This window comes from Lissotriton vulgaris, unplaced genomic scaffold (assembly GCF_964263255.1).
Source record: "Lissotriton vulgaris unplaced genomic scaffold, aLisVul1.2 SCAFFOLD_975, whole genome shotgun sequence".
Lineage (NCBI taxonomy): Eukaryota > Metazoa > Chordata > Amphibia > Caudata > Salamandridae > Lissotriton > Lissotriton vulgaris.
In genome coordinates this window covers 764,998-789,409 of record NW_028241737.1, presented here as the reverse complement: position 1 = coordinate 789,409, position 24,412 = coordinate 764,998, and the positions used below count along the sequence as shown (strand labels likewise).

The following is a 24,412-nucleotide window of genomic DNA, read 5'->3' as shown; positions in this document are numbered from 1 at the left end:
TTCAAAGTACAGGGTTGATCCTTTCACGAACACTCTTGTATTACACAGACACAGATAGTTGAGAAGTCTTTTCTCACATAGCTGGCACAAGCTTGCGCTTTTCCTTTCTGGCAGTGTGGAAATGACAGCTTGGTCCTTGGAAGGAAAGTCAAGCAAAATTAGCAGAGGATGGTTTCGATCCATCGACCTCTGGGTTATGGGCCCAGCACGCTTCCGCTGCGCCACTCTGCTCGTTCATGAAGGTGATCTCTTTATGCAGATGAGGAGGCATTCAGCGGAGTGAAGTGGCATTGGTCGGGCTCTCACCTCATTTGCCTAATTATATCGCAAGGCATGCTGGGTGCAGAAAATCTTCATCTTCCCCTCTCACAATCAGTCATAACTGATAGTCCAGACCCTCTTACGCACTAGCCGTTTCAGGCCTTTATCAAGACAGCAGCTCTCCAACACTCTCTGTCTCTCTCTCTCTGTGATCCTAGTGCTAGCATGCTCAGGATTTGGCTTTACCTGGGAGCCAGAGATCTACCCGGTGAGGGCTTGCCCGGTGTAAGGCTTTTGAGCGTTTGGGAGCGTTCGGTACATGAGAGGACGTTGGACTGGAAACTATGCAAATTTGAAGCATCCAACCTTCCTGCTGCAGTCGGGGGCTCTTTCCATGGACATCTGCCTTTTGGATTCCTCTAAACTTGCCCTCTGATGAAACATTTTTTGAGCTGCAGTTACCTCCGACGTCTACAAGGTGGCGCTACATTCAGGTGAGGGCACAAGTATGCACAAAATGTTGGCGACTTTCACCAGATTTATCGATGGATCTTGCATATTGTTTTCAGAGGCTAGATATTGCCTAGGAAATGGTTTTTAACATAGAGATGCTGGAGTTATAATGTGTGGTCGGGCCTCAGCCCTTTCATTGTCTGCCCACTGTAAATATTTTTTACCAGCACATGTGAGTGGTGACTCTGCTTTATGAAACTTATCATATATTAGGACAATGAATATAGCAGAAGGGGCGATTGAGATGCTTGCCTACATATTTGTTTATTTTTTATATAACGGCTGATTAATCTGTTCATTATATTTCCATTTTGTGACATGTTGCATTAAAATATATCCTGCTTGCAGAATATATAAGTATTTGTACTGCGTTGGCCGGGAATCGAACCCGGGTCAACTGCTTGGAAGGCAGCTATGCTCACCACTATACCACCAACGCCCTCTGATCTGTGCGCTCTCGGTTCTTAACATTAGGATCCTGAGTTCAATGACTATCTTGCACCAGCTTCAATGGTGCATTTGGTTTAGATACCAACATGAAAAGCAATAGAAAGTTTTTTGCAGAGGGTAAGGAACTGGGATTGAAACCAAGGACAAAGCTGTGCAGAAGAGAAGAATGGAAAGCTGCATTACAAATAATAGATAAGAATATATAGAGGCAGCATGGGAAGCAAAACAGGGAAGAGAAATACAGAACATTCAATTAAATGCCCAGGAGATAGATAAGAGCAGAACAAAAAGGAAAGAATGAAATTCAAAGCCTGCCCATAAAAGTGTTTGAAGGTCCCACCAGTCATTTATGCTTATTATTGTGTGTCTTTACTTTCAAAGTACAGGGTGGATCATTTGATGATCCCTCTCTTGTATTTCAGCAGACACAGATATTTGACAAGTATTTTCTCACATAGCTGGCACAAGCTTGTGCTTTTCCTTGCTGGCAGCGTGGAAATGACAGCTTGGTCCTTGGAAGGAAAGTCAAGCAAAATTAGCAGAGGATGGTTTCGATCCATCGACCTCTGGGTTATGGGCCCAGCACGCTTCCGCTGCGCCACTCTGCTCTGTTGTGAAAGTGTTCTTTTTATGCAGATAGGGAGCATTAAGCAGAGTAGCGTGGGATTGGTATGGCTCTCACCTCATTTGCCTAAGTATATTGCAAGGCATGCTGGGTACAGAAAAACTTCATCTTCCCCTCTCACAATCAGTCATAACTGAAAGTCAGACACTCTTAGGCACTAGCCGTTTCAGACCTTTATCAAGACAGCATGTCATGAACCCTCTCTCTCTCTCTCTGTGATCCTAGCACTAGCATGCTCAGGATTTGGCTTTACCTGGGAGCCAGAGATCTACCCGGTGAGGGCTTGCCCGGTGTGAGGCTTTTGAGCGTTTGGGAGCGTTCGGGACGTGAGTGGACGTTGGACAGGAAACTCTGCGAATTTGAAGCATCCAACATTCCTGCTGCAGTGAGCGGCTCTTTCCATGGACATCTGCCTCTAGGATTCCTCTCAACTTGCCTTCTGATAAAACATTTTGTGAGCAGCAATTACCTTCGACAGCTACAAGGTGGCGCTACATTCTGGTAAGTGCACAAGTATGCACAAAATGTTAGGGACTTTTGCCAGATTTATCGGTGGATCTTGCATATTTTTTTCAGAGGCTAGATATTGCCTAGAAATGCTTTTTAACATAGAGATGTTGGAGTTATAATGTCTGGTCGGGCCTCAGCCCCTTCCATTGTTTGCCCACTGTAACATATTTATTACCAGCACATGTGAGTTGTGACTCTGCTTTATAAAACTTATCATATATTAGGACAATGAATGTATCAGAAGGTGCGATTGAGATGTTTGCCTATGTATTTGTTTATTTTTTTATATATGGCTGATTAATCTGTTCATGAAATTTCCATTTTGAGACATGTTGCATTAAAATATGTCCTGCTTGCAGAATATATAAGCATTTTCACTGCGTTGGCCGGGAATCGAACCCGGGTCAACTGCTTGGGAAGCAGCTATGCTCACCACTATACCACCAACGCCCTCTGATGTGTGTGCTCTCGGTTCTAAATATTACGTTCCCGAAATCAATGACTATCTTGCAACAGCTTCAATGGTGCATTTGGTTTCGATACCAACATGAGAAGTAGTAGAACGTTTTTTGCAGAGGGTAAGGAACTGGGGATTGAAACCAAGGACAAAGTTGTGCAGAAGAGAAGAAATGAAATGCAACAGTACAAAAAGTAGAAATCAGCATATATAGGCAGCATGGGAAGCAAAGCAGGGAAGAGAAAGAGAGAACATTCCATGAAATGCCCAGGAGATAGATAAGAGCAGAAAAAAAAGGGAAGAATGAAATTCAAAGCATGCCCAGAAAGTTGTGTGAAGCTCCCACCAGTCATTTATGGTTATAGTTGTGTGTCTTTACTTTCAAAGTACAGGGTTGATCCTTTCACGAACACTCTTGTATTACACAGACACAGATAGTTGAGAAGTCTTTTCTCACATAGCTGGCACAAGCTTGCGCTTTTCCTTTCTGGCAGTGTGGAAATGACAGCTTGGTCCTTGGAAGGAAAGTCAAGCAAAATTAGCAGAGGATGGTTTCGATCCATCGACCTCTGGGTTATGGGCCCAGCACGCTTCCGCTGCGCCACTCTGCTCGTTCATGAAGGTGATCTCTTTATGCAGATGAGGAGGCATTCAGCGGAGTGAAGTGGCATTGGTCGGGCTCTCACCTCATTTGCCTAATTATATCGCAAGGCATGCTGGGTGCAGAAAATCTTCATCTTCCCCTCTCACAATCAGTCATAACTGATAGTCCAGACCCTCTTACGCACTAGCCGTTTCAGGCCTTTATCAAGACAGCAGCTCTCCAACACTCTCTGTCTCTCTCTCTCTGTGATCCTAGTGCTAGCATGCTCAGGATTTGGCTTTACCTGGGAGCCAGAGATCTACCCGGTGAGGGCTTGCCCGGTGTAAGGCTTTTGAGCGTTTGGGAGCGTTCGGTACATGAGAGGACGTTGGACTGGAAACTATGCAAATTTGAAGCATCCAACCTTCCTGCTGCAGTCGGGGGCTCTTTCCATGGACATCTGCCTTTTGGATTCCTCTAAACTTGCCCTCTGATGAAACATTTTTTGAGCTGCAGTTACCTCCGACGTCTACAAGGTGGCGCTACATTCAGGTGAGGGCACAAGTATGCACAAAATGTTGGCGACTTTCACCAGATTTATCGATGGATCTTGCATATTGTTTTCAGAGGCTAGATATTGCCTAGGAAATGGTTTTTAACATAGAGATGCTGGAGTTATAATGTGTGGTCGGGCCTCAGCCCTTTCATTGTCTGCCCACTGTAAATATTTTTTACCAGCACATGTGAGTGGTGACTCTGCTTTATGAAACTTATCATATATTAGGACAATGAATATAGCAGAAGGGGCGATTGAGATGCTTGCCTACATATTTGTTTATTTTTTATATAACGGCTGATTAATCTGTTCATTATATTTCCATTTTGTGACATGTTGCATTAAAATATATCCTGCTTGCAGAATATATAAGTATTTGTACTGCGTTGGCCGGGAATCGAACCCGGGTCAACTGCTTGGAAGGCAGCTATGCTCACCACTATACCACCAACGCCCTCTGATCTGTGCGCTCTCGGTTCTTAACATTAGGATCCTGAGTTCAATGACTATCTTGCACCAGCTTCAATGGTGCATTTGGTTTAGATACCAACATGAAAAGCAATAGAAAGTTTTTTGCAGAGGGTAAGGAACTGGGATTGAAACCAAGGACAAAGCTGTGCAGAAGAGAAGAATGGAAAGCTGCATTACAAATAATAGATAAGAATATATAGAGGCAGCATGGGAAGCAAAACAGGGAAGAGAAATACAGAACATTCAATTAAATGCCCAGGAGATAGATAAGAGCAGAACAAAAAGGAAAGAATGAAATTCAAAGCCTGCCCATAAAAGTGTTTGAAGGTCCCACCAGTCATTTATGCTTATTATTGTGTGTCTTTACTTTCAAAGTACAGGGTGGATCATTTGATGATCCCTCTCTTGTATTTCAGCAGACACAGATATTTGACAAGTATTTTCTCACATAGCTGGCACAAGCTTGTGCTTTTCCTTGCTGGCAGCGTGGAAATGACAGCTTGGTCCTTGGAAGGAAAGTCAAGCAAAATTAGCAGAGGATGGTTTCGATCCATCGACCTCTGGGTTATGGGCCCAGCACGCTTCCGCTGCGCCACTCTGCTCTGTTGTGAAAGTGTTCTTTTTATGCAGATAGGGAGCATTAAGCAGAGTAGCGTGGGATTGGTATGGCTCTCACCTCATTTGCCTAAGTATATTGCAAGGCATGCTGGGTACAGAAAAACTTCATCTTCCCCTCTCACAATCAGTCATAACTGAAAGTCAGACACTCTTAGGCACTAGCCGTTTCAGACCTTTATCAAGACAGCATGTCATGAACCCTCTCTCTCTCTCTCTGTGATCCTAGCACTAGCATGCTCAGGATTTGGCTTTACCTGGGAGCCAGAGATCTACCCGGTGAGGGCTTGCCCGGTGTGAGGCTTTTGAGCGTTTGGGAGCGTTCGGGACGTGAGTGGACGTTGGACAGGAAACTCTGCGAATTTGAAGCATCCAACATTCCTGCTGCAGTGAGCGGCTCTTTCCATGGACATCTGCCTCTAGGATTCCTCTCAACTTGCCTTCTGATAAAACATTTTGTGAGCAGCAATTACCTTCGACAGCTACAAGGTGGCGCTACATTCTGGTAAGTGCACAAGTATGCACAAAATGTTAGGGACTTTTGCCAGATTTATCGGTGGATCTTGCATATTTTTTTCAGAGGCTAGATATTGCCTAGAAATGCTTTTTAACATAGAGATGTTGGAGTTATAATGTCTGGTCGGGCCTCAGCCCCTTCCATTGTTTGCCCACTGTAACATATTTATTACCAGCACATGTGAGTTGTGACTCTGCTTTATAAAACTTATCATATATTAGGACAATGAATGTATCAGAAGGTGCGATTGAGATGTTTGCCTATGTATTTGTTTATTTTTTTATATATGGCTGATTAATCTGTTCATGAAATTTCCATTTTGAGACATGTTGCATTAAAATATGTCCTGCTTGCAGAATATATAAGCATTTTCACTGCGTTGGCCGGGAATCGAACCCGGGTCAACTGCTTGGGAAGCAGCTATGCTCACCACTATACCACCAACGCCCTCTGATGTGTGTGCTCTCGGTTCTAAATATTACGTTCCCGAAATCAATGACTATCTTGCAACAGCTTCAATGGTGCATTTGGTTTCGATACCAACATGAGAAGTAGTAGAACGTTTTTTGCAGAGGGTAAGGAACTGGGGATTGAAACCAAGGACAAAGTTGTGCAGAAGAGAAGAAATGAAATGCAACAGTACAAAAAGTAGAAATCAGCATATATAGGCAGCATGGGAAGCAAAGCAGGGAAGAGAAAGAGAGAACATTCCATGAAATGCCCAGGAGATAGATAAGAGCAGAAAAAAAAGGGAAGAATGAAATTCAAAGCATGCCCAGAAAGTTGTGTGAAGCTCCCACCAGTCATTTATGGTTATAGTTGTGTGTCTTTACTTTCAAAGTACAGGGTTGATCCTTTCACGAACACTCTTGTATTACACAGACACAGATAGTTGAGAAGTCTTTTCTCACATAGCTGGCACAAGCTTGCGCTTTTCCTTTCTGGCAGTGTGGAAATGACAGCTTGGTCCTTGGAAGGAAAGTCAAGCAAAATTAGCAGAGGATGGTTTCGATCCATCGACCTCTGGGTTATGGGCCCAGCACGCTTCCGCTGCGCCACTCTGCTCGTTCATGAAGGTGATCTCTTTATGCAGATGAGGAGGCATTCAGCGGAGTGAAGTGGCATTGGTCGGGCTCTCACCTCATTTGCCTAATTATATCGCAAGGCATGCTGGGTGCAGAAAATCTTCATCTTCCCCTCTCACAATCAGTCATAACTGATAGTCCAGACCCTCTTACGCACTAGCCGTTTCAGGCCTTTATCAAGACAGCAGCTCTCCAACACTCTCTGTCTCTCTCTCTCTGTGATCCTAGTGCTAGCATGCTCAGGATTTGGCTTTACCTGGGAGCCAGAGATCTACCCGGTGAGGGCTTGCCCGGTGTAAGGCTTTTGAGCGTTTGGGAGCGTTCGGTACATGAGAGGACGTTGGACTGGAAACTATGCAAATTTGAAGCATCCAACCTTCCTGCTGCAGTCGGGGGCTCTTTCCATGGACATCTGCCTTTTGGATTCCTCTAAACTTGCCCTCTGATGAAACATTTTTTGAGCTGCAGTTACCTCCGACGTCTACAAGGTGGCGCTACATTCAGGTGAGGGCACAAGTATGCACAAAATGTTGGCGACTTTCACCAGATTTATCGATGGATCTTGCATATTGTTTTCAGAGGCTAGATATTGCCTAGGAAATGGTTTTTAACATAGAGATGCTGGAGTTATAATGTGTGGTCGGGCCTCAGCCCTTTCATTGTCTGCCCACTGTAAATATTTTTTACCAGCACATGTGAGTGGTGACTCTGCTTTATGAAACTTATCATATATTAGGACAATGAATATAGCAGAAGGGGCGATTGAGATGCTTGCCTACATATTTGTTTATTTTTTATATAACGGCTGATTAATCTGTTCATTATATTTCCATTTTGTGACATGTTGCATTAAAATATATCCTGCTTGCAGAATATATAAGTATTTGTACTGCGTTGGCCGGGAATCGAACCCGGGTCAACTGCTTGGAAGGCAGCTATGCTCACCACTATACCACCAACGCCCTCTGATCTGTGCGCTCTCGGTTCTTAACATTAGGATCCTGAGTTCAATGACTATCTTGCACCAGCTTCAATGGTGCATTTGGTTTAGATACCAACATGAAAAGCAATAGAAAGTTTTTTGCAGAGGGTAAGGAACTGGGATTGAAACCAAGGACAAAGCTGTGCAGAAGAGAAGAATGGAAAGCTGCATTACAAATAATAGATAAGAATATATAGAGGCAGCATGGGAAGCAAAACAGGGAAGAGAAATACAGAACATTCAATTAAATGCCCAGGAGATAGATAAGAGCAGAACAAAAAGGAAAGAATGAAATTCAAAGCCTGCCCATAAAAGTGTTTGAAGGTCCCACCAGTCATTTATGCTTATTATTGTGTGTCTTTACTTTCAAAGTACAGGGTGGATCATTTGATGATCCCTCTCTTGTATTTCAGCAGACACAGATATTTGACAAGTATTTTCTCACATAGCTGGCACAAGCTTGTGCTTTTCCTTGCTGGCAGCGTGGAAATGACAGCTTGGTCCTTGGAAGGAAAGTCAAGCAAAATTAGCAGAGGATGGTTTCGATCCATCGACCTCTGGGTTATGGGCCCAGCACGCTTCCGCTGCGCCACTCTGCTCTGTTGTGAAAGTGTTCTTTTTATGCAGATAGGGAGCATTAAGCAGAGTAGCGTGGGATTGGTACGGCTCTCACCTCATTTGCCTAAGTATATTGCAAGGCATGCTGGGTACAGAAAAACTTCATCTTCCCCTCTCACAATCAGTCATAACTGAAAGTCAGACACTCTTAGGCACTAGCCGTTTCAGACCTTTATCAAGACAGCATGTCATGAACCCTCTCTCTCTCTCTCTGTGATCCTAGCACTAGCATGCTCAGGATTTGGCTTTACCTGGGAGCCAGAGATCTACCCGGTGAGGGCTTGCCCGGTGTGAGGCTTTTGAGCGTTTGGGAGCGTTCGGGACGTGAGTGGACGTTGGACAGGAAACTCTGCGAATTTGAAGCATCCAACATTCCTGCTGCAGTGAGCGGCTCTTTCCATGGACATCTGCCTCTAGGATTCCTCTTAACTTGCCTTCTGATAAAACATTTTGTGAGCAGCAATTACCTTCGACAGCTACAAGGTGGCGCTACATTCTGGTAAGTGCACAAGTATGTACAAAATGTTAGGGACTTTTGCCAGATTTATCGGTGGATCTTGCATATTTTTTTCAGAGGCTAGATATTGCCTAGAAATGCTTTTTAACATAGAGATGTTGGAGTTATAATGTATGGTCGGGCCTCAGCCCTTCCATTGTTTGCCCACTGTAACATATTTATTACCAGCACATGTGAGTTGTGACTCTGCTTTATAAAACTTATCATATATTAGGACAATGAATGTATCAGAAGGTGCGATTGAGATGTTTGCCTATGTATTTGTTTATTTTTTTATATATGGCTGATTAATCTGTTCATGAAATTTCCATTTTGAGACCTGTTGCATTAAAATATGTCCTGCTTGCAGAATATATAAGCATTTTCACTGCGTTGGCCGGGAATCGAACCCGGGTCAACTGCTTGGGAAGCAGCTATGCTCACCACTATACCACCAACGCCCTCTGATGTGTGTGCTCTCGGTTCTAAATATTACGTTCCCGAAATCAATGACTATCTTGCAACAGCTTCAATGGTGCATTTGGTTTCGATACCAACATGAGAAGTAGTAGAACGTTTTTTGCAGAGGGTAAGGAACTGGGGATTGAAACCAAGGACAAAGTTGTGCAGAAGAGAAGAAATGAAATGCAACAGTACAAAAAGTAGAAATCAGCATATATAGGCAGCATGGGAAGCAAAGCAGGGAAGAGAAAGAGAGAACATTCCATGAAATGCCCAGGAGATAGATAAGAGCAGAAAAAAAAGGGAAGAATGAAATTCAAAGCATGCCCAGAAAGTTGTGTGAAGCTCCCACCAGTCATTTATGGTTATAGTTGTGTGTCTTTACTTTCAAAGTACAGGGTTGATCCTTTCACGAACACTCTTGTATTACACAGACACAGATAGTTGAGAAGTCTTTTCTCACATAGCTGGCACAAGCTTGCGCTTTTCCTTTCTGGCAGTGTGGAAATGACAGCTTCGTCCTTGGAAGGAAAGTCAAGCAAAATTAGCAGAGGATGGTTTCGATCCATCGACCTCTGGGTTATGGGCCCAGCACGCTTCCGCTGCGCCACTCTGCTCGTTCATGAAGGTGATCTCTTTATGCAGATGAGGAGGCATTCAGCGGAGTGAAGTGGCATTGGTCGGGCTCTCACCTCATTTGCCTAATTATATCGCAAGGCATGCTGGGTGCAGAAAATCTTCATCTTCCCCTCTCACAATCAGTCATAACTGATAGTCCAGACCCTCTTACGCACTAGCCGTTTCAGGCCTTTATCAAGACAGCAGCTCTCCAACACTCTCTGTCTCTCTCTCTCTGTGATCCTAGTGCTAGCATGCTCAGGATTTGGCTTTACCTGGGAGCCAGAGATCTACCCGGTGAGGGCTTGCCCGGTGTAAGGCTTTTGAGCGTTTGGGAGCGTTCGGTACATGAGAGGACGTTGGACTGGAAACTATGCAAATTTGAAGCATCCAACCTTCCTGCTGCAGTCGGGGGCTCTTTCCATGGACATCTGCCTTTTGGATTCCTCTAAACTTGCCCTCTGATGAAACATTTTTTGAGCTGCAGTTACCTCCGACGTCTACAAGGTGGCGCTACATTCAGGTGAGGGCACAAGTATGCACAAAATGTTGGCGACTTTCACCAGATTTATCGATGGATCTTGCATATTGTTTTCAGAGGCTAGATATTGCCTAGGAAATGGTTTTTAACATAGAGATGCTGGAGTTATAATGTGTGGTCGGGCCTCAGCCCTTTCATTGTCTGCCCACTGTAAATATTTTTTACCAGCACATGTGAGTGGTGACTCTGCTTTATGAAACTTATCATATATTAGGACAATGAATATAGCAGAAGGGGCGATTGAGATGCTTGCCTACATATTTGTTTATTTTTTATATAACGGCTGATTAATCTGTTCATTATATTTCCATTTTGTGACATGTTGCATTAAAATATATCCTGCTTGCAGAATATATAAGTATTTGTACTGCGTTGGCCGGGAATCGAACCCGGGTCAACTGCTTGGAAGGCAGCTATGCTCACCACTATACCACCAACGCCCTCTGATCTGTGCGCTCTCGGTTCTTAACATTAGGATCCTGAGTTCAATGACTATCTTGCACCAGCTTCAATGGTGCATTTGGTTTAGATACCAACATGAAAAGCAATAGAAAGTTTTTTGCAGAGGGTAAGGAACTGGGATTGAAACCAAGGACAAAGCTGTGCAGAAGAGAAGAATGGAAAGCTGCATTACAAATAATAGATAAGAATATATAGAGGCAGCATGGGAAGCAAAACAGGGAAGAGAAATACAGAACATTCAATTAAATGCCCAGGAGATAGATAAGAGCAGAACAAAAAGGAAAGAATGAAATTCAAAGCCTGCCCATAAAAGTGTTTGAAGGTCCCACCAGTCATTTATGCTTATTATTGTGTGTCTTTACTTTCAAAGTACAGGGTGGATCATTTGATGATCCCTCTCTTGTATTTCAGCAGACACAGATATTTGACAAGTATTTTCTCACATAGCTGGCACAAGCTTGTGCTTTTCCTTGCTGGCAGCGTGGAAATGACAGCTTGGTCCTTGGAAGGAAAGTCAAGCAAAATTAGCAGAGGATGGTTTCGATCCATCGACCTCTGGGTTATGGGCCCAGCACGCTTCCGCTGCGCCACTCTGCTCTGTTGTGAAAGTGTTCTTTTTATGCAGATAGGGAGCATTAAGCAGAGTAGCGTGGGATTGGTACGGCTCTCACCTCATTTGCCTAAGTATATTGCAAGGCATGCTGGGTACAGAAAAACTTCATCTTCCCCTCTCACAATCAGTCATAACTGAAAGTCAGACACTCTTAGGCACTAGCCGTTTCAGACCTTTATCAAGACAGCATGTCATGAACCCTCTCTCTCTCTCTCTGTGATCCTAGCACTAGCATGCTCAGGATTTGGCTTTACCTGGGAGCCAGAGATCTACCCGGTGAGGGCTTGCCCGGTGTGAGGCTTTTGAGCGTTTGGGAGCGTTCGGGACGTGAGTGGACGTTGGACAGGAAACTCTGCGAATTTGAAGCATCCAACATTCCTGCTGCAGTGAGCGGCTCTTTCCATGGACATCTGCCTCTAGGATTCCTCTCAACTTGCCTTCTGATAAAACATTTTGTGAGCAGCAATTACCTTCGACAGCTACAAGGTGGCGCTACATTCTGGTAAGTGCACAAGTATGCACAAAATGTTAGGGACTTTTGCCAGATTTATCGGTGGATCTTGCATATTTTTTTCAGAGGCTAGATATTGCCTAGAAATGCTTTTTAACATAGAGATGTTGGAGTTATAATGTCTGGTCGGGCCTCAGCCCCTTCCATTGTTTGCCCACTGTAACATATTTATTACCAGCACATGTGAGTTGTGACTCTGCTTTATAAAACTTATCATATATTAGGACAATGAATGTATCAGAAGGTGCGATTGAGATGTTTGCCTATGTATTTGTTTATTTTTTTATATATGGCTGATTAATCTGTTCATGAAATTTCCATTTTGAGACATGTTGCATTAAAATATGTCCTGCTTGCAGAATATATAAGCATTTTCACTGCGTTGGCCGGGAATCGAACCCGGGTCAACTGCTTGGGAAGCAGCTATGCTCACCACTATACCACCAACGCCCTCTGATGTGTGTGCTCTCGGTTCTAAATATTACGTTCCCGAAATCAATGACTATCTTGCAACAGCTTCAATGGTGCATTTGGTTTCGATACCAACATGAGAAGTAGTAGAACGTTTTTTGCAGAGGGTAAGGAACTGGGGATTGAAACCAAGGACAAAGTTGTGCAGAAGAGAAGAAATGAAATGCAACAGTACAAAAAGTAGAAATCAGCATATATAGGCAGCATGGGAAGCAAAGCAGGGAAGAGAAAGAGAGAACATTCCATGAAATGCCCAGGAGATAGATAAGAGCAGAAAAAAAAGGGAAGAATGAAATTCAAAGCATGCCCAGAAAGTTGTGTGAAGCTCCCACCAGTCATTTATGGTTATAGTTGTGTGTCTTTACTTTCAAAGTACAGGGTTGATCCTTTCACGAACACTCTTGTATTACACAGACACAGATAGTTGAGAAGTCTTTTCTCACATAGCTGGCACAAGCTTGCGCTTTTCCTTTCTGGCAGTGTGGAAATGACAGCTTGGTCCTTGGAAGGAAAGTCAAGCAAAATTAGCAGAGGATGGTTTCGATCCATCGACCTCTGGGTTATGGGCCCAGCACGCTTCCGCTGCGCCACTCTGCTCGTTCATGAAGGTGATCTCTTTATGCAGATGAGGAGGCATTCAGCGGAGTGAAGTGGCATTGGTCGGGCTCTCACCTCATTTGCCTAATTATATCGCAAGGCATGCTGGGTGCAGAAAATCTTCATCTTCCCCTCTCACAATCAGTCATAACTGATAGTCCAGACCCTCTTACGCACTAGCCGTTTCAGGCCTTTATCAAGACAGCAGCTCTCCAACACTCTCTGTCTCTCTCTCTCTGTGATCCTAGTGCTAGCATGCTCAGGATTTGGCTTTACCTGGGAGCCAGAGATCTACCCGGTGAGGGCTTGCCCGGTGTAAGGCTTTTGAGCGTTTGGGAGCGTTCGGTACATGAGAGGACGTTGGACTGGAAACTATGCAAATTTGAAGCATCCAACCTTCCTGCTGCAGTCGGGGGCTCTTTCCATGGACATCTGCCTTTTGGATTCCTCTAAACTTGCCCTCTGATGAAACATTTTTTGAGCTGCAGTTACCTCCGACGTCTACAAGGTGGCGCTACATTCAGGTGAGGGCACAAGTATGCACAAAATGTTGGCGACTTTCACCAGATTTATCGATGGATCTTGCATATTGTTTTCAGAGGCTAGATATTGCCTAGGAAATGGTTTTTAACATAGAGATGCTGGAGTTATAATGTGTGGTCGGGCCTCAGCCCTTTCATTGTCTGCCCACTGTAAATATTTTTTACCAGCACATGTGAGTGGTGACTCTGCTTTATGAAACTTATCATATATTAGGACAATGAATATAGCAGAAGGGGCGATTGAGATGCTTGCCTACATATTTGTTTATTTTTTATATAACGGCTGATTAATCTGTTCATTATATTTCCATTTTGTGACATGTTGCATTAAAATATATCCTGCTTGCAGAATATATAAGTATTTGTACTGCGTTGGCCGGGAATCGAACCCGGGTCAACTGCTTGGAAGGCAGCTATGCTCACCACTATACCACCAACGCCCTCTGATCTGTGCGCTCTCGGTTCTTAACATTAGGATCCTGAGTTCAATGACTATCTTGCACCAGCTTCAATGGTGCATTTGGTTTAGATACCAACATGAAAAGCAATAGAAAGTTTTTTGCAGAGGGTAAGGAACTGGGATTGAAACCAAGGACAAAGCTGTGCAGAAGAGAAGAATGGAAAGCTGCATTACAAATAATAGATAAGAATATATAGAGGCAGCATGGGAAGCAAAACAGGGAAGAGAAATACAGAACATTCAATTAAATGCCCAGGAGATAGATAAGAGCAGAACAAAAAGGAAAGAATGAAATTCAAAGCCTGCCCATAAAAGTGTTTGAAGGTCCCACCAGTCATTTATGCTTATTATTGTGTGTCTTTACTTTCAAAGTACAGGGTGGATCATTTGATGATCCCTCTCTTGTATTTCAGCAGACACAGATATTTGACAAGTATTTTCTCACATAGCTGGCACAAGCTTGTGCTTTTCCTTGCTGGCAGCGTGGAAATGACAGCTTGGTCCTTGGAAGGAAAGTCAAGCAAAATTAGCAGAGGATGGTTTCGATCCATCGACCTCTGGGTTATGGGCCCAGCACGCTTCCGCTGCGCCACTCTGCTCTGTTGTGAAAGTGTTCTTTTTATGCAGATAGGGAGCATTAAGCAGAGTAGCGTGGGATTGGTACGGCTCTCACCTCATTTGCCTAAGTATATTGCAAGGCATGCTGGGTACAGAAAAACTTCATCTTCCCCTCTCACAATCAGTCATAACTGAAAGTCAGACACTCTTAGGCACTAGCCGTTTCAGACCTTTATCAAGACAGCATGTCATGAACCCTCTCTCTCTCTCTCTGTGATCCTAGCACTAGCATGCTCAGGATTTGGCTTTACCTGGGAGCCAGAGATCTACCCGGTGAGGGCTTGCCCGGTGTGAGGCTTTTGAGCGTTTGGGAGCGTTCGGGACGTGAGTGGACGTTGGACAGGAAACTCTGCGAATTTGAAGCATCCAACATTCCTGCTGCAGTGAGCGGCTCTTTCCATGGACATCTGCCTCTAGGATTCCTCTCAACTTGCCTTCTGATAAAACATTTTGTGAGCAGCAATTACCTTCGACAGCTACAAGGTGGCGCTACATTCTGGTAAGTGCACAAGTATGCACAAAATGTTAGGGACTTTTGCCAGATTTATCGGTGGATCTTGCATATTTTTTTCAGAGGCTAGATATTGCCTAGAAATGCTTTTTAACATAGAGATGTTGGAGTTATAATGTCTGGTCGGGCCTCAGCCCCTTCCATTGTTTGCCCACTGTAACATATTTATTACCAGCACATGTGAGTTGTGACTCTGCTTTATAAAACTTATCATATATTAGGACAATGAATGTATCAGAAGGTGCGATTGAGATGTTTGCCTATGTATTTGTTTATTTTTTTATATATGGCTGATTAATCTGTTCATGAAATTTCCATTTTGAGACATGTTGCATTAAAATATGTCCTGCTTGCAGAATATATAAGCATTTTCACTGCGTTGGCCGGGAATCGAACCCGGGTCAACTGCTTGGGAAGCAGCTATGCTCACCACTATACCACCAACGCCCTCTGATGTGTGTGCTCTCGGTTCTAAATATTACGTTCCCGAAATCAATGACTATCTTGCAACAGCTTCAATGGTGCATTTGGTTTCGATACCAACATGAGAAGTAGTAGAACGTTTTTTGCAGAGGGTAAGGAACTGGGGATTGAAACCAAGGACAAAGTTGTGCAGAAGAGAAGAAATGAAATGCAACAGTACAAAAAGTAGAAATCAGCATATATAGGCAGCATGGGAAGCAAAGCAGGGAAGAGAAAGAGAGAACATTCCATGAAATGCCCAGGAGATAGATAAGAGCAGAAAAAAAAGGGAAGAATGAAATTCAAAGCATGCCCAGAAAGTTGTGTGAAGCTCCCACCAGTCATTTATGGTTATAGTTGTGTGTCTTTACTTTCAAAGTACAGGGTTGATCCTTTCACGAACACTCTTGTATTACACAGACACAGATAGTTGAGAAGTCTTTTCTCACATAGCTGGCACAAGCTTGCGCTTTTCCTTTCTGGCAGTGTGGAAATGACAGCTTGGTCCTTGGAAGGAAAGTCAAGCAAAATTAGCAGAGGATGGTTTCGATCCATCGACCTCTGGGTTATGGGCCCAGCACGCTTCCGCTGCGCCACTCTGCTCGTTCATGAAGGTGATCTCTTTATGCAGATGAGGAGGCATTCAGCGGAGTGAAGTGGCATTGGTCGGGCTCTCACCTCATTTGCCTAATTATATCGCAAGGCATGCTGGGTGCAGAAAATCTTCATCTTCCCCTCTCACAATCAGTCATAACTGATAGTCCAGACCCTCTTACGCACTAGCCGTTTCAGGCCTTTATCAAGACAGCAGCTCTCCAACACTCTCTGTCTCTCTCTCTCTGTGATCCTAGTGCTAGCATGCTCAGGATTTGGCTTTACCTGGGAGCCAGAGATCTACCCGGTGAGGGCTTGCCCGGTGTAAGGCTTTTGAGCGTTTGGGAGCGTTCGGTACATGAGAGGACGTTGGACTGGAAACTATGCAAATTTGAAGCATCCAACCTTCCTGCTGCAGTCGGGGGCTCTTTCCATGGACATCTGCCTTTTGGATTCCTCTAAACTTGCCCTCTGATGAAACATTTTTTGAGCTGCAGTTACCTCCGACGTCTACAAGGTGGCGCTACATTCAGGTGAGGGCACAAGTATGCACAAAATGTTGGCGACTTTCACCAGATTTATCGATGGATCTTGCATATTGTTTTCAGAGGCTAGATATTGCCTAGGAAATGGTTTTTAACATAGAGATGCTGGAGTTATAATGTGTGGTCGGGCCTCAGCCCTTTCATTGTCTGCCCACTGTAAATATTTTTTACCAGCACATGTGAGTGGTGACTCTGCTTTATGAAACTTATCATATATTAGGACAATGAATATAGCAGAAGGGGCGATTGAGATGCTTGCCTACATATTTGTTTATTTTTTATATAACGGCTGATTAATCTGTTCATTATATTTCCATTTTGTGACATGTTGCATTAAAATATATCCTGCTTGCAGAATATATAAGTATTTGTACTGCGTTGGCCGGGAATCGAACCCGGGTCAACTGCTTGGAAGGCAGCTATGCTCACCACTATACCACCAACGCCCTCTGATCTGTGCGCTCTCGGTTCTTAACATTAGGATCCTGAGTTCAATGACTATCTTGCACCAGCTTCAATGGTGCATTTGGTTTAGATACCAACATGAAAAGCAATAGAAAGTTTTTTGCAGAGGGTAAGGAACTGGGATTGAAACCAAGGACAAAGCTGTGCAGAAGAGAAGAATGGAAAGCTGCATTACAAATAATAGATAAGAATATATAGAGGCAGCATGGGAAGCAAAACAGGGAAGAGAAATACAGAACATTCAATTAAATGCCCAGGAGATAGATAAGAGCAGAACAAAAAGGAAAGAATGAAATTCAAAGCCTGCCCATAAAAGTGTTTGAAGGTCCCACCAGTCATTTATGCTTATTATTGTGTGTCTTTACTTTCAAAGTACAGGGTGGATCATTTGATGATCCCTCTCTTGTATTTCAGCAGACACAGATATTTGACAAGTATTTTCTCACATAGCTGGCACAAGCTTGTGCTTTTCCTTGCTGGCAGCGTGGAAATGACAGCTTGGTCCTTGGAAGGAAAGTCAAGCAAAATTAGCAGAGGATGGTTTCGATCCATCGACCTCTGGGTTATGGGCCCAGCACGCTTCCGCTGCGCCACTCTGCTCTGTTGTGAAAGTGTTCTTTTTATGCAGATAGGGAGCATTAAGCAGAGTAGCGTGGGATTGGTACGGCTCTCACCTCATTTGCCTAAGTATATTGCAAGGCATGCTGGGTACAGAAAAACTTCATCTTCCCCTCTCACAATCAGTCATAACTGAAAGTCAGACACTCTTAGGCACTAGCCGTTTCAGACCTTTATCAAGACAGCATGTCATGAACCCTCTCTCTCTCTCTCTGTGATCCTAGCACTAGCATGCTCAGGATTTGGCTTTACCTGGGAGCCAGAGATCTACCCGGTGAGGGCTTGCCCGGTGTGAGGCTTTTGAGCGTTTGGGAGCGTTCGGGACGTGAGTGGACGTTGGACAGGAAACTCTGCGAATTTGAAGCATCCAACATTCCTGCTGCAGTGAGCGGCTCTTTCCATGGACATCTGCCTCTAGGATTCCTCTCAACTTGCCTTCTGATAAAACATTTTGTGAGCAGCAATTACCTTCGACAGCTACAAGGTGGCGCTACATTCTGGTAAGTGCACAAGTATGCACAAAATGTTAGGGACTTTTGCCAGATTTATCGGTGGATCTTGCATATTTTTTTCAGAGGCTAGATATTGCCTAGAAATGCTTTTTAACATAGAGATGTTGGAGTTATAATGTCTGGTCGGGCCTCAGCCCCTTCCATTGTTTGCCCACTGTAACATATTTATTACCAGCACATGTGAGTTGTGACTCTGCTTTATAAAACTTATCATATATTAGGACAATGAATGTATCAGAAGGTGCGATTGAGATGTTTGCCTATGTATTTGTTTATTTTTTTATATATGGCTGATTAATCTGTTCATGAAATTTCCATTTTGAGACATGTTGCATTAAAATATGTCCTGCTTGCAGAATATATAAGCATTTTCACTGCGTTGGCCGGGAATCGAACCCGGGTCAACTGCTTGGGAAGCAGCTATGCTCACCACTATACCACCAACGCCCTCTGATGTGTGTGCTCTCGGTTCTAAATATTACGTTCCCGAAATCAATGACTATCTTGCAACAGCTTCAATGGTGCATTTGGTTTCGATACCAACATGAGAAGTAGTAGAACGTTTTTTGCAGAGGGTAAGGAACTGGGGATTGAAACCAAGGACAAAGTTGTGCAGAAGAGAAGAAATGAAATGCAACAGTACAAAAAGTAGAAATCAGCATATATAGGCAGCATGGGAAGCAAAGCAGGGAAGAGAAAGAGAGAACATTCCATGAAATGCCCAGGAGATAGATAAGAGCAGAAAAAAAAGGGAAGAATGAAATTCAAAGCATGCCCAGAAAGTTGTGTGAAGCTCCCACCAGTCATTTATGGTTATAGTTGTGTGTCTTTACTTTCAAAGTACAGGGTTGATCCTTTCACGAACACTCTTGTATTACACAGACACAGATAGTTGAGAAGTCTTTTCTCACATAGCTGGCACAAGCTTGCGCTTTTCCTTTCTGGCAGTGTGGAAATGACAGCTTGGTCCTTGGAAGGAAAGTCAAGCAAAATTAGCAGAGGATGGTTTCGATCCATCGACCTCTGGGTTATGGGCCCAGCACGCTTCCGCTGCGCCACTCTGCTCGTTCATGAAGGTGATCTCTTTATGCAGATGAGGAGGCATTCAGCGGAGTGAAGTGGCATTGGTCGGGCTCTCACCTCATTTGCCTAATTATATCGCAAGGCATGCTGGGTGCAGAAAATCTTCATCTTCCCCTCTCACAATCAGTCATAACTGATAGTCCAGACCCTCTTACGCACTAGCCGTTTCAGGCCTTTATCAAGACAGCAGCTCTCCAACACTCTCTGTCTCTCTCTCTCTGTGATCCTAGTGCTAGCATGCTCAGGATTTGGCTTTACCTGGGAGCCAGAGATCTACCCGGTGAGGGCTTGCCCGGTGTAAGGCTTTTGAGCGTTTGGGAGCGTTCGGTACATGAGAGGACGTTGGACTGGAAACTATGCAAATTTGAAGCATCCAACCTTCCTGCTGCAGTCGGGGGCTCTTTCCATGGACATCTGCCTTTTGGATTCCTCTAAACTTGCCCTCTGATGAAACATTTTTTGAGCTGCAGTTACCTCCGACGTCTACAAGGTGGCGCTACATTCAGGTGAGGGCACAAGTATGCACAAAATGTTGGCGACTTTCACCAGATTTATCGATGGATCTTGCATATTGTTTTCAGAGGCTAGATATTGCCTAGGAAATGGTTTTTAACATAGAGATGCTGGAGTTATAATGTGTGGTCGGGCCTCAGCCCTTTCATTGTCTGCCCACTGTAAATATTTTTTACCAGCACATGTGAGTGGTGACTCTGCTTTATGAAACTTATCATATATTAGGACAATGAATATAGCAGAAGGGGCGATTGAGATGCTTGCCTACATATTTGTTTATTTTTTATATAACGGCTGATTAATCTGTTCATTATATTTCCATTTTGTGACATGTTGCATTAAAATATATCCTGCTTGCAGAATATATAAGTATTTGTACTGCGTTGGCCGGGAATCGAACCCGGGTCAACTGCTTGGAAGGCAGCTATGCTCACCACTATACCACCAACGCCCTCTGATCTGTGCGCTCTCGGTTCTTAACATTAGGATCCTGAGTTCAATGACTATCTTGCACCAGCTTCAATGGTGCATTTGGTTTAGATACCAACATGAAAAGCAATAGAAAGTTTTTTGCAGAGGGTAAGGAACTGGGATTGAAACCAAGGACAAAGCTGTGCAGAAGAGAAGAATGGAAAGCTGCATTACAAATAATAGATAAGAATATATAGAGGCAGCATGGGAAGCAAAACAGGGAAGAGAAATACAGAACATTCAATTAAATGCCCAGGAGATAGATAAGAGCAGAACAAAAAGGAAAGAATGAAATTCAAAGCCTGCCCATAAAAGTGTTTGAAGGTCCCACCAGTCATTTATGCTTATTATTGTGTGTCTTTACTTTCAAAGTACAGGGTGGATCATTTGATGATCCCTCTCTTGTATTTCAGCAGACACAGATATTTGACAAGTATTTTCTCACATAGCTGGCACAAGCTTGTGCTTTTCCTTGCTGGCAGCGTGGAAATGACAGCTTGGTCCTTGGAAGGAAAGTCAAGCAAAATTAGCAGAGGATGGTTTCGATCCATCGACCTCTGGGTTATGGGCCCAGCACGCTTCCGCTGCGCCACTCTGCTCTGTTGTGAAAGTGTTCTTTTTATGCAGATAGGGAGCATTAAGCAGAGTAGCGTGGGATTGGTACGGCTCTCACCTCATTTGCCTAAGTATATTGCAAGGCATGCTGGGTACAGAAAAACTTCATCTTCCCCTCTCACAATCAGTCATAACTGAAAGTCAGACACTCTTAGGCACTAGCCGTTTCAGACCTTTATCAAGACAGCATGTCATGAACCCTCTCTCTCTCTCTCTGTGATCCTAGCACTAGCATGCTCAGGATTTGGCTTTACCTGGGAGCCAGAGATCTACCCGGTGAGGGCTTGCCCGGTGTGAGGCTTTTGAGCGTTTGGGAGCGTTCGGGACGTGAGTGGACGTTGGACAGGAAACTCTGCGAATTTGAAGCATCCAACATTCCTGCTGCAGTGAGCGGCTCTTTCCATGGACATCTGCCTCTAGGATTCCTCTCAACTTGCCTTCTGATAAAACATTTTGTGAGCAGCAATTACCTTCGACAGCTACAAGGTGGCGCTACATTCTGGTAAGTGCACAAGTATGCACAAAATGTTAGGGACTTTTGCCAGATTTATCGGTGGATCTTGCATATTTTTTTCAGAGGCTAGATATTGCCTAGAAATGCTTTTTAACATAGAGATGTTGGAGTTATAATGTCTGGTCGGGCCTCAGCCCCTTCCATTGTTTGCCCACTGTAACATATTTATTACCAGCACATGTGAGTTGTGACTCTGCTTTATAAAACTTATCATATATTAGGACAATGAATGTATCAGAAGGTGCGATTGAGATGTTTGCCTATGTATTTGTTTATTTTTTTATATATGGCTGATTAATCTGTTCATGAAATTTCCATTTTGAGACATGTTGCATTAAAATATGTCCTGCTTGCAGAATATATAAGCATTTTCACTGCGTTGGCCGGGAATCGAACCCGGGTCAACTGCTTGGGAAGCAGCTATGCTCACCACTATACCACCAACGCCCTCTGATGTGTGTGCTCTCGGTTCTAAATATTACGTTCCCGAAATCAATGACTATCTTGCAACAGCTTCAATGGTGCATTTGGTTTCGATACCAACATGAGAAGTAGTAGAACGTTTTTTGCAGAGGGTAAGGAACTGGGGATTGAAACCAAGGACAAAGTTGTGCAGAAGAGAAGAAATGAAATGCAACAGTACAAAAAGTAGAAATCAGCATATATAGGCAGCATGGGAAGCAAAGCAGGGAAGAGAAAGAGAGAACATTCCATGAAATGCCCAGGAGATAGATAAGAGCAGAAAAAAAAGGGAAGAATGAAATTCAAAGCATGCCCAGAAAGTTGTGTGAAGCTCCCACCAGTCATTTATGGTTATAGTTGTGTGTCTTTACTTTCAAAGTACAGGGTTGATCCTTTCACGAACACTCTTGTATTACACAGACACAGATAGTTGAGAAGTCTTTTCTCACATAGCTGGCACAAGCTTGCGCTTTTCCTTTCTGGCAGTGTGGAAATGACAGCTTGGTCCTTGGAAGGAAAGTCAAGCAAAATTAGCAGAGGATGGTTTCGATCCATCGACCTCTGGGTTATGGGCCCAGCACGCTTCCGCTGCGCCACTCTGCTCGTTCATGAAGGTGATCTCTTTATGCAGATGAGGAGGCATTCAGCGGAGTGAAGTGGCATTGGTCGGGCTCTCACCTCATTTGCCTAATTATATCGCAAGGCATGCTGGGTGCAGAAAATCTTCATCTTCCCCTCTCACAATCAGTCATAACTGATAGTCCAGACCCTCTTACGCACTAGCCGTTTCAGGCCTTTATCAAGACAGCAGCTCTCCAACACTCTCTGTCTCTCTCTCTCTGTGATCCTAGTGCTAGCATGCTCAGGATTTGGCTTTACCTGGGAGCCAGAGATCTACCCGGTGAGGGCTTGCCCGGTGTAAGGCTTTTGAGCGTTTGGGAGCGTTCGGTACATGAGAGGACGTTGGACTGGAAACTATGCAAATTTGAAGCATCCAACCTTCCTGCTGCAGTCGGGGGCTCTTTCCATGGACATCTGCCTTTTGGATTCCTCTAAACTTGCCCTCTGATGAAACATTTTTTGAGCTGCAGTTACCTCCGACGTCTACAAGGTGGCGCTACATTCAGGTGAGGGCACAAGTATGCACAAAATGTTGGCGACTTTCACCAGATTTATCGATGGATCTTGCATATTGTTTTCAGAGGCTAGATATTGCCTAGGAAATGGTTTTTAACATAGAGATGCTGGAGTTATAATGTGTGGTCGGGCCTCAGCCCTTTCATTGTCTGCCCACTGTAAATATTTTTTACCAGCACATGTGAGTGGTGACTCTGCTTTATGAAACTTATCATATATTAGGACAATGAATATAGCAGAAGGGGCGATTGAGATGCTTGCCTACATATTTGTTTATTTTTTATATAACGGCTGATTAATCTGTTCATTATATTTCCATTTTGTGACATGTTGCATTAAAATATATCCTGCTTGCAGAATATATAAGTATTTGTACTGCGTTGGCCGGGAATCGAACCCGGGTCAACTGCTTGGAAGGCAGCTATGCTCACCACTATACCACCAACGCCCTCTGATCTGTGCGCTCTCGGTTCTTAACATTAGGATCCTGAGTTCAATGACTATCTTGCACCAGCTTCAATGGTGCATTTGGTTTAGATACCAACATGAAAAGCAATAGAAAGTTTTTTGCAGAGGGTAAGGAACTGGGATTGAAACCAAGGACAAAGCTGTGCAGAAGAGAAGAATGGAAAGCTGCATTACAAATAATAGATAAGAATATATAGAGGCAGCATGGGAAGCAAAACAGGGAAGAGAAATACAGAACATTCAATTAAATGCCCAGGAGATAGATAAGAGCAGAACAAAAAGGAAAGAATGAAATTCAAAGCCTGCCCATAAAAGTGTTTGAAGGTCCCACCAGTCATTTATGCTTATTATTGTGTGTCTTTACTTTCAAAGTACAGGGTGGATCATTTGATGATCCCTCTCTTGTATTTCAGCAGACACAGATATTTGACAAGTATTTTCTCACATAGCTGGCACAAGCTTGTGCTTTTCCTTGCTGGCAGCGTGGAAATGACAGCTTGGTCCTTGGAAGGAAAGTCAAGCAAAATTAGCAGAGGATGGTTTCGATCCATCGACCTCTGGGTTATGGGCCCAGCACGCTTCCGCTGCGCCACTCTGCTCTGTTGTGAAAGTGTTCTTTTTATGCAGATAGGGAGCATTAAGCAGAGTAGCGTGGGATTGGTACGGCTCTCACCTCATTTGCCTAAGTATATTGCAAGGCATGCTGGGTACAGAAAAACTTCATCTTCCCCTCTCACAATCAGTCATAACTGAAAGTCAGACACTCTTAGGCACTAGCCGTTTCAGACCTTTATCAAGACAGCATGTC

General features: G+C 43.8%; 31 non-coding genes across 31 annotated transcripts; all 31 read right to left on the bottom strand.

The window, feature by feature from the left end:
* Positions 1 to 159: 159 nt before the first annotated feature.
* TRNAM-CAU (transfer RNA methionine (anticodon CAU)) lies at positions 160 to 231 on the bottom strand. The gene has a single exon. It is a non-coding gene; the product is annotated as a tRNA-Met (tRNA).
* A 910-nt stretch (positions 232 to 1,141) lies between these two features.
* On the bottom strand, positions 1,142 to 1,213 carry TRNAG-UCC (transfer RNA glycine (anticodon UCC)). The gene has a single exon. It is a non-coding gene; the product is annotated as a tRNA-Gly (tRNA).
* A 547-nt stretch (positions 1,214 to 1,760) lies between these two features.
* On the bottom strand, positions 1,761 to 1,832 carry TRNAM-CAU (transfer RNA methionine (anticodon CAU)). Its single transcript has one exon. It is a non-coding gene; the product is annotated as a tRNA-Met (tRNA).
* Positions 1,833 to 2,737: 905 nt separating this feature from the next.
* TRNAG-CCC (transfer RNA glycine (anticodon CCC)) lies at positions 2,738 to 2,809 on the bottom strand. Its single transcript has one exon. It is a non-coding gene; the product is annotated as a tRNA-Gly (tRNA).
* Positions 2,810 to 3,355: 546 nt separating this feature from the next.
* Positions 3,356 to 3,427, bottom strand: TRNAM-CAU (transfer RNA methionine (anticodon CAU)). The gene has a single exon. It is a non-coding gene; the product is annotated as a tRNA-Met (tRNA).
* A 910-nt stretch (positions 3,428 to 4,337) lies between these two features.
* TRNAG-UCC (transfer RNA glycine (anticodon UCC)) lies at positions 4,338 to 4,409 on the bottom strand. Its single transcript has one exon. It is a non-coding gene; the product is annotated as a tRNA-Gly (tRNA).
* Positions 4,410 to 4,956: 547 nt separating this feature from the next.
* Positions 4,957 to 5,028, bottom strand: TRNAM-CAU (transfer RNA methionine (anticodon CAU)). Its single transcript has one exon. It is a non-coding gene; the product is annotated as a tRNA-Met (tRNA).
* A 905-nt stretch (positions 5,029 to 5,933) lies between these two features.
* TRNAG-CCC (transfer RNA glycine (anticodon CCC)) lies at positions 5,934 to 6,005 on the bottom strand. Its single transcript has one exon. It is a non-coding gene; the product is annotated as a tRNA-Gly (tRNA).
* A 546-nt stretch (positions 6,006 to 6,551) lies between these two features.
* TRNAM-CAU (transfer RNA methionine (anticodon CAU)) lies at positions 6,552 to 6,623 on the bottom strand. Its single transcript has one exon. It is a non-coding gene; the product is annotated as a tRNA-Met (tRNA).
* A 910-nt stretch (positions 6,624 to 7,533) lies between these two features.
* TRNAG-UCC (transfer RNA glycine (anticodon UCC)) lies at positions 7,534 to 7,605 on the bottom strand. The gene has a single exon. It is a non-coding gene; the product is annotated as a tRNA-Gly (tRNA).
* Positions 7,606 to 8,152: 547 nt separating this feature from the next.
* TRNAM-CAU (transfer RNA methionine (anticodon CAU)) lies at positions 8,153 to 8,224 on the bottom strand. Its single transcript has one exon. It is a non-coding gene; the product is annotated as a tRNA-Met (tRNA).
* A 904-nt stretch (positions 8,225 to 9,128) lies between these two features.
* TRNAG-CCC (transfer RNA glycine (anticodon CCC)) lies at positions 9,129 to 9,200 on the bottom strand. Its single transcript has one exon. It is a non-coding gene; the product is annotated as a tRNA-Gly (tRNA).
* Positions 9,201 to 9,746: 546 nt separating this feature from the next.
* TRNAM-CAU (transfer RNA methionine (anticodon CAU)) lies at positions 9,747 to 9,818 on the bottom strand. Its single transcript has one exon. It is a non-coding gene; the product is annotated as a tRNA-Met (tRNA).
* Positions 9,819 to 10,728: 910 nt separating this feature from the next.
* TRNAG-UCC (transfer RNA glycine (anticodon UCC)) lies at positions 10,729 to 10,800 on the bottom strand. The gene has a single exon. It is a non-coding gene; the product is annotated as a tRNA-Gly (tRNA).
* Positions 10,801 to 11,347: 547 nt separating this feature from the next.
* TRNAM-CAU (transfer RNA methionine (anticodon CAU)) lies at positions 11,348 to 11,419 on the bottom strand. The gene has a single exon. It is a non-coding gene; the product is annotated as a tRNA-Met (tRNA).
* A 905-nt stretch (positions 11,420 to 12,324) lies between these two features.
* On the bottom strand, positions 12,325 to 12,396 carry TRNAG-CCC (transfer RNA glycine (anticodon CCC)). Its single transcript has one exon. It is a non-coding gene; the product is annotated as a tRNA-Gly (tRNA).
* Positions 12,397 to 12,942: 546 nt separating this feature from the next.
* TRNAM-CAU (transfer RNA methionine (anticodon CAU)) lies at positions 12,943 to 13,014 on the bottom strand. Its single transcript has one exon. It is a non-coding gene; the product is annotated as a tRNA-Met (tRNA).
* Positions 13,015 to 13,924: 910 nt separating this feature from the next.
* On the bottom strand, positions 13,925 to 13,996 carry TRNAG-UCC (transfer RNA glycine (anticodon UCC)). Its single transcript has one exon. It is a non-coding gene; the product is annotated as a tRNA-Gly (tRNA).
* Positions 13,997 to 14,543: 547 nt separating this feature from the next.
* On the bottom strand, positions 14,544 to 14,615 carry TRNAM-CAU (transfer RNA methionine (anticodon CAU)). The gene has a single exon. It is a non-coding gene; the product is annotated as a tRNA-Met (tRNA).
* Positions 14,616 to 15,520: 905 nt separating this feature from the next.
* On the bottom strand, positions 15,521 to 15,592 carry TRNAG-CCC (transfer RNA glycine (anticodon CCC)). Its single transcript has one exon. It is a non-coding gene; the product is annotated as a tRNA-Gly (tRNA).
* A 546-nt stretch (positions 15,593 to 16,138) lies between these two features.
* TRNAM-CAU (transfer RNA methionine (anticodon CAU)) lies at positions 16,139 to 16,210 on the bottom strand. The gene has a single exon. It is a non-coding gene; the product is annotated as a tRNA-Met (tRNA).
* Positions 16,211 to 17,120: 910 nt separating this feature from the next.
* On the bottom strand, positions 17,121 to 17,192 carry TRNAG-UCC (transfer RNA glycine (anticodon UCC)). The gene has a single exon. It is a non-coding gene; the product is annotated as a tRNA-Gly (tRNA).
* Positions 17,193 to 17,739: 547 nt separating this feature from the next.
* TRNAM-CAU (transfer RNA methionine (anticodon CAU)) lies at positions 17,740 to 17,811 on the bottom strand. Its single transcript has one exon. It is a non-coding gene; the product is annotated as a tRNA-Met (tRNA).
* A 905-nt stretch (positions 17,812 to 18,716) lies between these two features.
* Positions 18,717 to 18,788, bottom strand: TRNAG-CCC (transfer RNA glycine (anticodon CCC)). Its single transcript has one exon. It is a non-coding gene; the product is annotated as a tRNA-Gly (tRNA).
* A 546-nt stretch (positions 18,789 to 19,334) lies between these two features.
* Positions 19,335 to 19,406, bottom strand: TRNAM-CAU (transfer RNA methionine (anticodon CAU)). The gene has a single exon. It is a non-coding gene; the product is annotated as a tRNA-Met (tRNA).
* A 910-nt stretch (positions 19,407 to 20,316) lies between these two features.
* Positions 20,317 to 20,388, bottom strand: TRNAG-UCC (transfer RNA glycine (anticodon UCC)). Its single transcript has one exon. It is a non-coding gene; the product is annotated as a tRNA-Gly (tRNA).
* A 547-nt stretch (positions 20,389 to 20,935) lies between these two features.
* On the bottom strand, positions 20,936 to 21,007 carry TRNAM-CAU (transfer RNA methionine (anticodon CAU)). The gene has a single exon. It is a non-coding gene; the product is annotated as a tRNA-Met (tRNA).
* Positions 21,008 to 21,912: 905 nt separating this feature from the next.
* On the bottom strand, positions 21,913 to 21,984 carry TRNAG-CCC (transfer RNA glycine (anticodon CCC)). The gene has a single exon. It is a non-coding gene; the product is annotated as a tRNA-Gly (tRNA).
* Positions 21,985 to 22,530: 546 nt separating this feature from the next.
* Positions 22,531 to 22,602, bottom strand: TRNAM-CAU (transfer RNA methionine (anticodon CAU)). Its single transcript has one exon. It is a non-coding gene; the product is annotated as a tRNA-Met (tRNA).
* A 910-nt stretch (positions 22,603 to 23,512) lies between these two features.
* Positions 23,513 to 23,584, bottom strand: TRNAG-UCC (transfer RNA glycine (anticodon UCC)). Its single transcript has one exon. It is a non-coding gene; the product is annotated as a tRNA-Gly (tRNA).
* A 547-nt stretch (positions 23,585 to 24,131) lies between these two features.
* Positions 24,132 to 24,203, bottom strand: TRNAM-CAU (transfer RNA methionine (anticodon CAU)). Its single transcript has one exon. It is a non-coding gene; the product is annotated as a tRNA-Met (tRNA).
* Positions 24,204 to 24,412: the final 209 nt, after the last annotated feature.